Consider the following 16,206-nt stretch of genomic DNA (forward strand, 5'->3'; position numbering starts at 1 on the left):
CCCGGCAACATGGCGCTCAATGTGGGGCCTATCTCACTTTTTCAGGACACAGATTGCATGAAACATTACCCGATTGGTAGATATGAGCCTCTCTACAATAATTTTGTTCACAAATTGTGGTCTTTACCTTTCGCTTACAGATGTCAATGTGCGGAAAAGGAAGTTTTCCTATAGGGGAGGACTGTGATTCCACAGTAGGACATTTCCTAGTCTGTAAACAGGTTAAGCTACACAGAGCCTGTAACTTTTCGGCCTCTAATCTAGCTTGTTTTTTGGTGCCGGCTAATATTCCTGATTTAACTTTGCTTTCTAACAGTAGTTATCTTATTTTGAATAACCGCGATTGCTGCAGCTTGAGAGCTGGCTTCTCATATATAGTAACAGTTTCTCAAAGAGTTACATGTTGCAGCAATGTCCTATTTCCATCGCAGCATTGGATTGTAGATAGCTCGCTTTGGCCTTCCATTCCGACTTTGAAAACAGATCTCAATAAACTAAGCAGACTCAAAGCATTATTGTTATAACAAGAAGTCGCTCTCACATCGGCTCGAGAGTCCTTCGAATTGCAGGTGGCAAGAACCGCAAGCGAGATAAACTTGCTGCTAAACACAAATCTCCCACTCCATTTTTGGAAATTAATACAAAAATATTTAATGCGTCTAATATGGAGGGTCGTGCTCACTTTTTTAAACTTGTGGGATTCGGCCTTGTTTCTTCCTTTCAGACTATTTTTGTGGTAATTACGGCCTTTATTCATTCTATTTTTTCCAGCGCCTTCGGAGGGTTTCTCCTGGTGCTCCTATTGGTTTGCGGTGTGCTGGTTCTCTGATTATTGCTTCGCAATGGATGCTCGATCTGTGGAGCTGCCAAACCCGGTCCAGTTGCAACTGTACCATGATCGTATGTGGCAGCTCTTTAGTTCTATGCCAGGCTGACCTTCCGCTATGCCTACTTCACCTGCGTGCAACCTGTGTTTCACTGCCTCCGGTGCCCTTTTCAATGGGCTATGGATGTCTGCTTGTCCAATACCACACATGCTGCCCTGGATTATGATCTGCTAATGATCCATTAAATGCCAATGACCAGGTATGTGCCAGGAGTATGCATTTGGTGTGCCATCCTCTGCTCGGACCAACGGCAGACTTGAGTCCCTGTGCTCTCGCGCAGCGCCTCATAGACGGTAGTTTCATCGAGGTTAACGCAGGTTGCCTTGAGATGCTCCTAACGGCTTCTGGATATGAGGAGCATGTGTGCTCGTTCGCCCTACTACACTGGATGGCATGCATTTTTTCAATGGAAGGAATGGACAACATCCTGGAGTTCATGGCATTCCGGTTTTCCCGGGACATTTTTGAAATTGAAGACTATCTATGAATAGTTAGCAGTTTATTTGCCCCCAAAATTGCATGAATTGGCCAACAACAAAAATGCTTGGACTGTGCTTACCTCTGATTTTTGTTTCTTGCATATGGACTTGGACCCATTGAAAACGATGACTGGCAGGCAACACTAATGTCCCCCAGGGAGGCTGCCATCACCCTTCGTTTCCGACTTATCCAACTCAAAATCTTGCATAGATCTTATCTAACCGGACTAACCTTAGCAAGGATCGGCTCAAGGACGAGTGCTCCCTGCCTTCGGGGATGCCAACTAGATGCAACTTTTTATCATATGATCCGGGACTTCCCGGGGGTGAGACCGCTATGGGAGGAGGCCACGGGTCACATTTGGGATGCCCTGGGGGAGGAGCTCACTCTTACGCCAAGATTGGGGCTCCTTAACATGTAGGAACAGACTGACGTAACAAAGGTAGAAGAACAACTGACCCTACTGGGATACACATTAGTTAAACGTGGGATTGCGAGGAGATGGGGGTGGCGAACAGACCCTCAATCCGACTATGGGTAAGATAGTATGATAAATGCATGATAGCAGAAAAGGAGGTGTTTAAAGTAAGAGAGTGTCCTAAGAAATGGGACAAGTAATGGGGCAAGTGGAACGCCTACCGAGGTGACCTATGCGTTTCCCCATCAGTGGAAATGGAATTGCAACGCACGGGAGAGCGACACATGGCTATACCATGATTGTAACTGATGTTGCCAAACTGTTGATTGGAATATATGACCTCTATTAATGTGAAAATTAATAAAAACATTTAAAAAATAGAAATCATGTTTAAAAGAATATTTGTTAGGGGGTAAAATTTCACATTTATTGTATTTTAATTTATAACTGCAAAGAAGAGAATATGAAGCAACTTCATCTAAAAAACTGGAAGTGACAAATGTGGTTGTGAAATAAATAATAAAATGTTGTTAGCTTAAACTGCCAGTTTAATCTGTTGGTTGTTACATAGAAAACCATGAAAGTCCGGATTTTGACTAATCTTGAAAATTAAAGGTTCAAGTACTAGGTTAAAAAGAAAAGGAGACAGCAAGCTTGACGTACACCTATACCCAAATTAAAATAGGGAGACATGAGACTGTTAGCGAAAATAGCCACTTGAGGAGATGTATAGAAAGGGAGATAAGGGTAATAATTTTCTGCCCAAATCCAAACCATTTAAGAGTGTGAAAAATAAAAAAACTATTTACGGGATCGAAGGCCGTCTCTGCATATAAAGTAATTGCTGCCAGGGTTTTAGTTAATTGTGTAGATTTAGATAGAACATCAAAGACATGTGTTACCAGATATGTATCTCCCTTTAGCAAATCCAGATTGTTCTTTTCCAAGGAGTTTTGGCATAAAGAAGTCGAATTGAAGAGCTAAAGCTTTAGAGAAAATGTTCAAATCGGTATTGACAAGAGAAATATGCCACTAATGTTTCCATAATTGTGGATCATTACCTTCTTTTGGGATGAGACAAATAAGGGCATCTAAAAAGGATCCAGATGACTTGCCTGAGTAAAGAAAGGAGGTAATACGAAGAGAGAGTTGAGGGAGGAGCAACTTGAAAAAGGCTAAGAAACATTTAGCATTAAAACTGTCCGGACCTTGAGTTTTATCAGATTTAAGAGAGGACAATGCTGTTTGGAATTCCAACAGAGCAATATCTCTTTCTAGTTTCGTGAAGTCTAGTTAAATATCAAAAGACTTTTGTGTAGTTGAGAGATAGTTTTCAAGTTTAGAGTTAGAGGGAATATACACTGGAGCATACAGAGTCTTCTAAAATTGAACAAATTCATTTAAAATATCAGTCTTTGTGTTGCAAATTCATATGATTGTCCATAATAGGTTCTACTTTTCTTTTGCTTTTTAAGATAATTTACTAACAGTTTCCCTGACCTCTATAATATGGATTTAAGGAGGTATGATGATGCATTATCAACTGGGGGAAAACATGCTTGTTTACCTTTGTCCCTGATTCACCAGCTCCCCTTCTGGTGGTTGATGGCGCACCAGTGACTTGGCAGCCAGTTATGTTTCGCTACTTGGGCATAAGAATTTATCATATGGATCGGGACATCTTAGATGGCAATCTAACCAGCACGGCCCTAAAGTCTCAAACAGAGTTCTGGAAAGCACTCAATCTCTCAGTTGCAGGCAGGGTGGCGCTTAAAGATGGTGATGCTCCCCCACCTGTTGCACTATTTTACCAAGCTCCTGCTCTACTTGCCAGCGGACGTCTTTCGCTCCTTGGAAGGTACACTTAGAGATCTTATATGGTGCAACACACGATGTAGGGTTGCGATCGCAAAGTTATATTTTTCCCCAAACGCAGTGAGGGCTAACCCTACCGAACATGGAACACTACTATCTGGCATCCCAGATACAATGGGTGCAGGCTGGGTGGCCAAATTACACCTAGTCGACACAGTGGGGTGTGGTCCCCGATACACAGTTGGTAGCCTTTTTAAAAAAAACTTTTTATTCAAGTTTTATTTAATACACCAGGAAACAATTCAAAAACGAAAAACAAAACTAAACAGAGACCATCTGTATACAATTATAAGAAAGCATTGCATAGCAAGAGAGTACAGCATGTCTTCACAATGCACAAAGTTGAGGTATGATGTGTCAACATCTGATAGCCCGCTACCTGGGCACCGATGATGCAGCTAGGCCTGACACAATACCGCTAAGCAGCCCCAACATTACCCATTTCCGAGGTAAACAGTCTCCACCCAGTCCGCAGCCCACTAGGGATAATTCCTAGAGCATTCGCAAGAGCCTCTCCCAACAAGCGCAAAAAACTCAACATATAGTGGATCAGTCTACTGTTGTGCGGGGGCGTATACGCTCCCAGCATCCTTCTCCTTAACGGCCAAATATGTTCTGTACAATTCCCAGAAATTTTTAGGGCGGCTACATGGGGGTAAAGTTTGCTATAATTTTCTGTTTTCGTGCAACAGTATCTCATATCTCTCGAACAGCAGGCAATGGTCGGTGTCGGGCTGCGAGACCAGCAAACCGCCACCCTTATTTATTTATTTATAAAGTTTTATATAGCGCGAACTTGATCCCTTTGGATATAAGAGCACTTTACAATTTGAGGCAAAGGTAACAAATCAAAACATTAGTCTAACATGGGGAAGCTAATGGGCATTGCTTCTTCTCGCTATCAACAGTCCCATGTCCACGAGCCGCCTAATGGCTTTAGGAAGGTATTTGGAGAAGCTCTGAAGAGATAGCAGGGGATCTGGAAATATTGTAGTATCAATAATGTCCCCTAAGGTCTTGAAAATCTGGACCCAGCAGTCGGCTATCCCAGGGCATATTCAGGCTAGGTGGAGAAAATCTGCTGAGCCATCGCAGCAGCGCTCACATGTAGCTGAGTCGCGCAGTCCGTACCTGTGTAATCTCTCAGGGGTGTAATATACTCTGTTAAGAAACTTGGAATGAATCAACCTGTGTCGTCCATTCAAGGAAATGCGAATACTGTTCTCGCAGCAGTTTTTCCACATCCCGTAATATATGCCTATGTCCAAATCAACCTGCCAAGCTAACCTAGCTTTGGTGTAATTGTTTGCTCGATATCTCTGTGCCTCTTTATATAACTTGGACACTATCCGGATTGGTGAGTCAGATTTAATCATAAAGGTGAGGGCAGCCATCTCCAGTGGCTCTACTAAGTCTGTGCCCAGTATATCTTTCAATGATTGCACCAGCCTGTGGAACTGGAATCTGGTAAGTGGCGTGTCATGTTTTTCCACCGTCTCCACCTCCCCTCAAGTTTTGGCTATACCATCTGTAAACATATCGCCTATCATCGCAATACCAACAGTATTCAGCCCCCGGGTAACCCCACTATCCGTACAAGAAGGCAGCCAGAGACACCACTCCATCGGCATGAGGGGGTAGTATAGAATGGCACCTGCTTGCAATTTTAGGAGATGCTGCCATGCATGCACGGTCGTGTTAATGGAGTCCAGGATGGCAGTTCTGCGATCAGGTGGCTTGAATAAGAGTGCTGGAAGAGGGAGTGGTGCTGAACCCACTTTCTCTATCTTAATATGCGGGATGCCTGCTGGGCCATGTATCCGGTGGTGTGCGTGTGCACTTTGGGCCACCCTACAGTACAGGTCTAGGTCCGGAGCGCCCAGTCCCCCCAAATGGTGAGGTAATGTGAGTATATCCCAACTGACGGGTACAAGGAAGTAATCGTTCTGAAAAAGGAGCTAGGGAGAACCACCGGGATATTAGTAAACAAAAACAAGAATCGAGGAAGCACCACCATTTTCATGATCGCAACTCTGCCTGCCAAAGACAGAGGCAACTGGATCCAACGATCTACGTCGTCTTCCAGTTTACTAATTGCGACCCCATAGTTCTCCTTGATTACAACGTCTGAGTCAGTTTGCACCTTAATACCCGAATAACGTACCGGGTCTGAAGTCCATTGCAGCGGAAAGTCCGAGATAAAGGGTGTTGTAATAGGTGTAAGTAGGAAAATTATTTACTTGTTCCAGTTAACCTGGAGGCCTGACTTAGCAATGAATTTCACAACTTCACTGAGAACGGGAGACAGGTTTTGTTCAGAGTCTCTAATATTTATTAACATATCGTCCACGTATGTCGATATAACCAATTCATATCCCGGGAATCATACCCCCCTGAATCTATGGTACTCACGCAATGCACAGGCCAGTGGTTCCGCTACTAGAGCATAAAGGATCAGGGTAAGAGGGCACCCCTGTTGTGTTCCTCTGGTTATTCTGATCACGCCCGTGACCAAGTCACCGATTTTTACTCTTCTATAGGACTGTTGTACAGTACACTCACCATTTGCAAGAATATACACCCCAGCCCTAATCTCGTCAGCACTTGGGTCATGAACGTCCATTCGACTGAGTCGAACGCCTTTTCCTTATCTAGGAACACTGCGACAGCCTGCATGTCCTATCTTGTGTGTTGGATTGCACCGAAGACCGTTCTTAAGTTATAGCTCAAGTTCATGCTCGGGACAAACCCCGCCTGCTCCGGCGCCACGAGTAGCAGCACTAGCGGGGCCAAGCAGTTCGCCAAAATCTTAGCATCTATTTTTGTGTCCACATTTATTAGAGACAGTGGGTGATACAATGCACATGTTGTCGGTTGTTTATCTGGCTTTAAAATAGCTACAATAAGATCTTCACTCATCGAGGGTGGCATCTGGCTGCTCTCACTCATTTCTTCTAACAACTTCTCCTCATCTGTCCAATACACTTTACCCTGTCCAGAATCTCGCAATTGCTTTTGTTTTCGATATCTGTCTTCTACCTGATCAATGAATTTCTTCTCTGTGTCTGACAACAAACACGTCAGATTGTGGCGATGTGCATAAGCTGTATCCAACTCCTGGGTCGGAATAAAATATGTTCCAAGCCTGTCCTCTGACTTATAATAATCATACTTGTTCAAATGTTTGTAAGCAGGCACTTCAGGAAGCACTGCATCATAATTCGAAAAGAAATATTCAAAATGATTGCGACCATAAAATATGCTAAGCAGCAAACTACAGAAGCCGGCAATTGCATACACACATAACAATCTTTTGCATCCATTGCATCAATGTACTCATACAACAACTTTGCATACGCATTAAGCTTGAAATTACCTCTAGACAGATCTGCATGTAATCTACGACTCTCCTCTATTAGCAAGACTCTGTCGTTTCCTATCTTTCTTTGCTAGGAGTAGTAGGTATAGGTGTTCCCTCAACCTCCACCGCCTGCTCATGTGGTGCCAAATACGAAACTACAACTTCTAGAATAATGAAGAGTATCACACCCCCTACAAGTGTGCCTACAATGCACCTAGCTCTACGATTCGGGTTTCCAGCCTCCATGGCCTCAAGACTTGTCTTTGCAATATAGCAGTTCAGCAACAGTGTTCAAAAGTCTCTTTCTTCCTCCTTTCTGATTGAAGCACTCAAACCACACCTCAGAGGCTGAAAGTCCCTTTTTTATTTTTCAGTTCCTTATTTACAGCAAGCAACAGACAACCCTAACCCTTCTCCGTCCTCTATGAAAAGTCCCTACATTTCTTCTTCTTCCACTCGGACCTAAGTTATTTACAGCAAGTATTTACAGCAAAGTCTCATCCATCAATAATAAGATTTGTTCCAATCGCTTCTAGCACATATTCCAAACATTCAAGACGAAGAACAATCGATTCTTGAGCTGATATTTCAGGGCCAAATGTAGGAAAAAGAAACCTACTCAAAATCAGATGACAAATTCTGACTAAAATTGGTGGATTTGGAACAGTGATGGTCAGTACACCTTCGATCTCAAGTCCCGGCACCAACAACAGCATGTCCAATTTAACGTTAGGACTATTACTGATCACTGTCACTGCCCTCACCCTCCCCGATCTCAATACGCCTGGCATCAGTCACAACAGAAGGGCTACTCAGGAGTCGCATACCCTCGACAAGGCGCCCTCTTTCGCCTTGATTTTCTCAGTCCTCCACGAGCTTGCCCTTCTTCGTCTCCTTCTGATTCAGACTCCTCAGACACAGGAGCGAGATCCCTCTCGGAAACCAACCTCAGGTTCAGTCGCCTCTGTCTTTCTGGCCACTGTTCCTCTGCTCTGCTAGCTCTCCTGCTTTCTTCTTGCTCACATTTTTCTTCAGGTGAGTTCGGCCTCAGCTCACTTTCACAGTCACTTCCCCTTTCTGAGACCATCTCAGCTTCAAGAACAACTCCTCATCTACGATCACACAACAGATATCCGACCCCAACCATCTAAAATGCATCCTGCTCAACACCAGATCGGTCCACAGGCACGCCATTGACCTCTAGAATCTACTAGACACCATCTCTCCGGACGTCGCCTTCCTAACAGAAACATGGATGAATCCCTCTTCAGCCCCAGACATCACCATTGCCATCCCGGAAGGCTATAAGATCATTCGCAAGGACCGTACCGGCCACACAGGAGGAGGTATCGCTATCATCCACAAGAAATCCATCCGCATCTCAACCAGCTCGGACGTCAACCTCGCCAACTCTGAACACCTTCACTTCCAGATCCACATCGACCCCAAAACCACACTCAGAGGCACCCTCCTCTACAGGCCACCAGGACCCCGCGCACAGTTTAGTGAAGACATCACGGACTTCATCACTCCACACGCGTTCCCCTCAGAGGATTACATCCTTCTGGGAGACCTCAACTTTCACCTTGAAAAGAACAACGACCGCAACACCACCACCCTTTTGGACAACCTCGCCAACCTCGGACTTAAAAACTTGTCACCACCTCCACCCACATCGCAGGTCACACACTCGACCCTATCTTCACCTCCAGCAAACATGTCTCCTTCAGCCACACCACAGCTCTCCTTTGGACTGACCACAGCTGCGTTCACTTCACCTACAACAAGCCCACCTCCAACAACCACCCCCAACCCACTCTGCAAAGAAACTGGAACAAAATTACCACCGACCAAATCTGGATGTACCATGTTACAACGCATACCATTACAACTACCTACCGTTACAACGCGACCATTACAACGCATACCATTACAACGCATAGCGCTTTGAGGTGCTGGATAGTGGTAAGTATAATTTACTATTCTAACTCCAGTCCCCGTGGACCCTAGGGAAGGTGTTGGATAGTAAATTATACTTATTCCCTATCCTAGAGCGCCCCCCAGCGCAATGCGTTGTAATGGTATGCGTTGTAAAAGTCGCGTTGTAACAGTAGTGCGTTGTAAGAAATGCGTTGTAACAGGTGTATACCACCAAATCTCCTCATCGCTTCTTCAAAACCCCCCAGCCCACTCCTCAAACCCAGACCAAGCAGCCACTAACCTCACCCAATGGTTATCCAACACTGCCGACATCTTAGCACCACTGAAAAAACGACAAATCAAACTAGGCAGCAAGAAGGCCTCCTGGTTCAACGATGATCTTAAGAAATCCAAGAAACTCTGCCGCTCCCTTGAGAAGACCTGGAAAAATGACCCAACCACCAGCACCAAGGACGCCTTCAAAAACGCCACCCGCATACACCACCAACTGATCCGAACTGCCAAGAGAGCCGCTTTCAAGGATCGACTAGATAACAACGCCCAAAACAGCAAGGAATTATTCAACATCGTCAAGGAATTTACCAACCCCTCGGCCAACTCCAACGACATCACCCCCTCTCAAGCCCTCTGCGACTCCCTAGCCTCATTCTTCCACAACAAAATTGCAGACATCCACAACAGCTTCGACAACCGTCCCGAAAACCAACCCACCCAACCCCCTGCAGGACCCCCACCCCCCCTGAACACCCTCAATGACTGGAAGCCAATCTCCACTGAGGACACCATCCGTCTGATGAACTCTATCCACTCAGGATCCCCCACAGACCCATGCCCTCACCACATCTTTAACAAAGCAGACTCCATCATGGCACCGCACCTCCGAGACGTCATCAACTGCTCCCTCAACTCCGCAACCTTCCCGGAAAGCTGGAAACATGCCGAACTCAGCGCCCTCCTGAAGAAACCCACAGCTGACCCCACCGAACTCAAAAACTACCGCCCTATCTCACTCCTTCCATTCCCGGCCAAAGTCATCGAGAAAGCGGTCAACAACCAGCTCGCCGCATTCCTCGAAACCAACAAATCCCTCGACTCCTCACAATCCGGCTTCCGAGCCAAGCACAGCACGGAAACCGCCCTCATCGCAGCAACAGACGACATTCGAACTCTACTGGATAATGGAGACACAGTCGCCCTCATCCTCCTCGACCTCTCCGCAGCCTTCGACACGGTCTGTCATAGCACCCTTTTACAACGCCTCAGAAACGTCGGAATCCATGGAAAAGCACTGGAATGGATCACCTCGTTCCTCACCGGAAGAACCCAGAGAGTCCGCCTCCCACCATTCAAGTCAGAGGCCACTGAAGTCATCTGCGGCGTACCCCAAGGGTCCTCACTCAGCCCCACCCTCTTCAACGTATACATGAGCCCCCTCGCGCCATCGCACGCCAACACAACCTCAACATCATCTCCTACGCCGACGACACTCAACTGATCCTATCACTCACCAAAGACCCGAGCACGGCCAAAACCAACCTGCATGAAGGAATGAAAGAAGTAGCCGAATGGATGAAGCACAGTCGTCTAAAACTGAACTCAGACAAAACAGAAGTCCTCATCCTAGGCACCTCCCCCTCCGCCTGGGATGACTCTTGGTGGCCAGAGGCCCTTGGAACAGCACCTATCCCGACGGACCACGCACGCAACCTGGGCGTCATCCTGGACTCCTCACTCTCGATGAACAGACAAGTTAACGCCGTTTCTTCATCTTGCTTCAACATTCTTCGCATGCTCAAGAAAACATTCAGCTGGATCCCCACCGAAACTAGAAAAACAGTCACTCACGCTCTAGTCACGAGCCGACTGGACTACGGAAACACCCTCTACGCCGGTACTACCGCAAAAATCCAGAAAAAACTCCAACGCATCCAGAACGCTTCAGCCAGGCTCATATTAGACATACCGCGCAAAGAACACATCTCTGGCCACCTGAAAAACCTCCACTGGCTCCCCGTCAATAAGAGGATTACTTTCCGGCTCCTAACCCACGCACACAAAGCACTCTACGAAATCGGACCCGAATGCCTCAACACACGACTGTCCTTCTACACCCCCTCCCGCCAGCTACGATCCTCCAACCAAGCCCTTGCCACTGTACCTCGCATCAACAAAACCACCATGGGAGGTAGATCCTTCTCCTACCTGGCAGCTAAAACCTGGAACTCACTTCCCACTCATCTTCGCCTTACTCAGAACCACCTAGCATTCAGAAAGCAACTTAAAACGTGGATATTTGACAAGTAATTCCCCTCCCTTCTTCAAGCGCCTTGAGACCCTCTGGGTTTGTAGCGCGCTATACAAATTTATTGACTTGACTTGACTTGTTGTGACCTTCCTTAGCTTGATGTAGTGAGCAACCAGCTTCATCAGACACCCTCACAGCTTGGTTGTCCCCACCTGTGGCCCTGCCACTTCAGCTGTATTTTCAGTTGGGAGAGGAGCTGTTTCTTCCAACGGTGCTGGAACTCGATGAGTGTGTGAAGCATGCACCCAATTCAGCAGCCCTCCACACTTCACAGCAGTGTTCGTGATATGGATGACTTGGTAGGGTCCCTTCCAACAAACATCCAGGCAGCTCTTTCGCACGTGCTTCCGAACCAGTACCCAGTCCCCCGGGCTCAGGTCGTGGCAGAGATCACTGGAGGCCGGGACCACAGCAGGCTGCACCTGTTGGGACACAGAACGGATGACATCAGCGAGTCCCTTGCAATAATCAAGAATTAGATCATCTGCGATGCTCAGCAAAGCTGTCGATGGCACCACTGGTAACCTCATTGCCCTCCCCATTAGCACTTCATGAGGCGAGGGACCTGTTCTCCTGTCTGGGGTATTGTGCATTCTCGTTAGCACTAAAGGCAGAGCGTCTGGCCATTTCAGAGACGTGGATGAACACACTTTTGCTATCCGAGCTTTCAAAGTTCCGTTGATCTGCTCCACTATCCCAGAAGCATCTGGTCGATAACTACAATGGAGTCTCTAATCAATGTTCGGTGCTGTGCAAAGCATCTTCATGACCTCACTATGGAAGTGAATTCTTCTGTCCGATTCCAAAGAGGTCGGAACCCCGAATCTAGGCACAAGTTCCCTCAACAATAGCTTAGCTACTGTAAGTGTGTCACATCTGCGTGTCGGGTACGCCTCCACCCACAGTGAGAACACACATACCACCACCAAGATGTACCTCAAATGATTGTATTTTGGCATCTCAATGAAATCTAATTTCATTCTGTTGAAAGGCCCTCCAGACCTCCCAATGTGACTCATGGTAACTGCAGTTCTTTTTCCAACATTCATTTGCTGACACGTAACACACCTTTGACACACAGCTTCTGCCACTGCAAGGAATTTTGGTTTGTACCATATTTGTCCGAACACTCGCACCATCGCGTCTCTTCCCAAATGAACTGCACCATGAATTTGTCTCGCCATTGGACTCAACAGCTCATCCGGCAACACTGTTCTCCCATCAGTCGAGACCCAGATGTCCACATCTCCTTTCACCCTGCCTGAATTGATCCACACATTTTTTTTGTGATCTCACACGTGTTCCTACATGCACTTGAGCTCATCCCAAGTATCTGCCATCTCCATCATCATGTTTAACTCGGATCTCTCCTGACATCCCTCTATGTCTTGTTCAGTGAAGGAATAGCCTTGCTCAGCACAGAAACGTGCAACCTCATCCTCATACCTGTTTCCAAGTGACACGAAATCTGTCCCCTTCTAATGAGCCGTACACTTCACAACAGCAATCTCTTTGGGACATTGCAAAGCTTCTAAGAGCAATGATAGGGGATCCAGATGGGGTCATGTAACATCTTTGAGACCATAACTGTCCGAATTCATGAACCACACCAAACCCATATTGGCTGTTAGTGTAAATGGTAATCCGAATCTGGTCTGAGCCAAGCAAGCACGAGTTAAGGCAATGATCTCTGCCACCTGAGCGGAGTATACTCCTTCCAGGCATGCAGCTTCAACAACTCCTGTAATGGTGCACAGAGCGAATGCTGCTCTCAACTGACCAACACTGTCTCCTATACATGAACCATCAACAAAGAAAATATCATCAGGGTCAGCTAATGGTTCATCAACAATGTCAAGTCTCGGTTTGGTGCAAATTTCAGTCACATTGAGACAATCATGGTCCTCACAATCTTCATCAAGTATGTTTGGCAATGGCATCAAGGTAGCAGGATTCAAAACAGAACACCTTTTAAGGGTCACATTCTCCGCAACAAGTATGACCTGCTCGTAGCGTGTGAGCCTATTATTCGTCAGGTGCTGTGTCTTGGTCCTGGTCATCAATAGCTCAACAGAGTGTGGTACAAATAAAATCAGTGGGTGACCCATGACAATGCTCTCACACCTTTTAATGCTGACACCCGTTGCAGCAACAGATTTGAGACATCCGGGCAATGCTGAAGCCACTAGATCTAAAGTGGCTGAGAAATAGGCAACTGGTCTATGGACACCGCCATGATCCTGAACTAGGACTGCTAATGCACAACCCTCTCGTTCACAGCAAAATAGTGAAAAAGGCTTATTGTAGTCAGGCATTCCCAGTGCCAGAGCATGACACAAAGGTCCTCTTGCAACTCCAGGAAAGCCTTCATACAGTCGTTGTCCCATGGTACCGGATCATTCACGTCCTTGTGCGTCAGTCTTTGTAAAGGCTTTGCCTTTAATGAGAAGTTGGCAATCCACTGGCAACAATAGCCAACTATCCCTAGGAACATCCTGACCTCTCTCTGGGTTGAAGGCACCATCATGTTCATAATTGCCTCAATCCTGTCAGGTGACACCTTCCTTTTGCCCTTCTCTATTCTGTGATCCAAATACTATACTTCATTCAGGCAGTACTGCAACTTATTTGGCGATACCTTGTGTCCATTCTCTGCCAAATGATTCAACAAGGCGATGGTATCAATCCTGCATGCATCTTCTGTCTCTGACGCCACAAGGAGGTCGTCTATGTACTGGACGAGAACCGAGTTCTGCTGCAGTACTAGACTCTCCAGATTCTTTTTCAAGATCTGATTAAAGATCGATGGACTCTCTGTGTACCCCTGAAGGATACGACACCACGTTAAGACACAGTTTTCCAGCCGGAACGCGAAAATAAATTGGCTCTCTTCATGCAAAGGTATTGAGAAGAAAGCCTGACAAAGATCAATCACCGCAAACCACTCAGCTTGGCACGGGATCTGAAATAGGATTACAGATGGATTTGGTACCACTGGACAACAGGGAACAACTATGTTGTTCACTCTGCACAAATCCTGCACAATTCTGAACTCCCAGCTGGGTTTCTGCAATCCCATCATTGGTGAATTACATGGACTGCCCAATATCTCCTTCAGAATTCCTTGTTTAATCATAGACTCAATCACAGGTTTTATCCCTGCAATCATCTCTGGGATCAAATTATACTGAGGTGTTTGGGGAAAATCAGCATTCTGCTTAACCTGAATCTTAACTGGCTCAACTCCTTTAATCAACCCTATGTCTTCTCCTGTAAAGTCCCACACTTCCTGTGAAACGGAATCTCTCAAATCAAGTGGTACCTCCTCCACGGTCAGAGAAGCATACATCTCTATACACACATGCTGATTGGCAACCTTAAAGGTAGCATCATCATCATTAGTCTTCAGTTCCACTCCCTTAGGGGTGCAATAGATGGTACAATTAAGCTTGAACAGGAGATACCTCCCTAGCAAACAAACAGGACTTGAATTGCACACCACAAACTGATGTCTATCTCTGAACGTTCCTATCTTCACAGGAATTGGTTCTGTCGAAGGATTTGTAATTTTCCTATTTGCAACGCCTACAACTTGGATTGTCTGTCCCGAGAGGGGTAAGTTGGGGACTACTGCAGATCTCACAGTAGAACGGGTAGCACCAGTATCAACCAAAAAGGTGGTAGGATGACCATCAATATCAGCTTCAACAAATGGTCCCCTCTGGTCTACCTCCAAGACTATCCCAAGAGTGCAGTCTTCCTCCCCCCTCAGGCACCGTCATGCCAATGGGTCTAAGTAACGGTCATCGTTCTCTTAAAAAAGAGGCATCTGCTGGTAAGTCTGAGTCCCTGTCGATATCTTTGGTGGCTGGGGAACCTGGACTCAAGGAGCCGAAGTCCCCCCTTTTATCGACTTAGTCTTTGCTACTGCTGCTGTCGTCACCCGGGGTGTTTGCACCTGTGCCACTTCCTCCTTCTGCTCCTGATTTTCAGGATTATATGGACACTCGCGTCTCCAGTGTCCAATCTGATGACACTGGTGGCACTCTGTGGTCTTTTTAACCCCTTGCATGCTGATGACGAACCCCAGCCGTCATGCACTACGGTGCTCGTGTGCTGATGACGGCTGGGGTTCGTCATGGCCCGCCCCTGTTCATTTGTTTACAGCACAGGGGCGGAAACGGGCCAGCAGTCAAGGGGTTAAAAGTTGCCACATCTACCCTTGGTGTGGAGTCATCACCATTTCCCTTTTTCTGACCATTCGGTTTCCTTCCTAAAGTACCACCTCCCGACTGGGCCTGACCTCCCTTGTCAGCAGATTGCATCTGGATAAGCATCAGCTTGTCCTTAAGCTTCTTGTGTTTCGAGTCAATTTCATCACTACAGTTCCTGGCATACCTCAACATTTCATCCAGCGGCTTGTTCTGCCAACAGATCAAGTGTTGCTGGATCATAAGGCAAATATCAGGTCTCAACCCTAGAACAAACTTTGAAACAAACTGTCCCATGTCCTTAGGGTCCATTACATCTAAGCCACTGTACTGCTTAAAGACCTGCAACAGTCATTCGTAATACTCATGCACTGTCTCCTTAGGTTTCTGAACCGTCCGATCTATCTTCACCCAATCAATATCCTGTGGTGGCACCTTGGATTTCAATCAGGTAATTACTTGCTCGTATTTTTTCATCACCTAAGGTGACGGGCCATTTGTGGCTGCATCCCTTTCTGGCTCCACAGTGGGCCACTCGATAGCAATCTTGCATGCTATCCACAAATCTCCCGGAACCACAAGATCAAACAAGGTGTTCAAGTCAATCCATAGCACCTTTGAGATCTTAACAAACCTCTCTACCTGCTTGTACCATTCAACCGGGCTCTCTCTCAGCTTTGGGAAATCATTAATAAAGGCAGCCAAATCTCCCCGACTCCAAGGCACAT

The sequence above is a fragment of the Lissotriton vulgaris genome, chromosome 5 (assembly GCF_964263255.1).
Source record: "Lissotriton vulgaris chromosome 5, aLisVul1.2, whole genome shotgun sequence".
Classification (NCBI taxonomy): Eukaryota; Metazoa; Chordata; class Amphibia; order Caudata; family Salamandridae; genus Lissotriton; species Lissotriton vulgaris.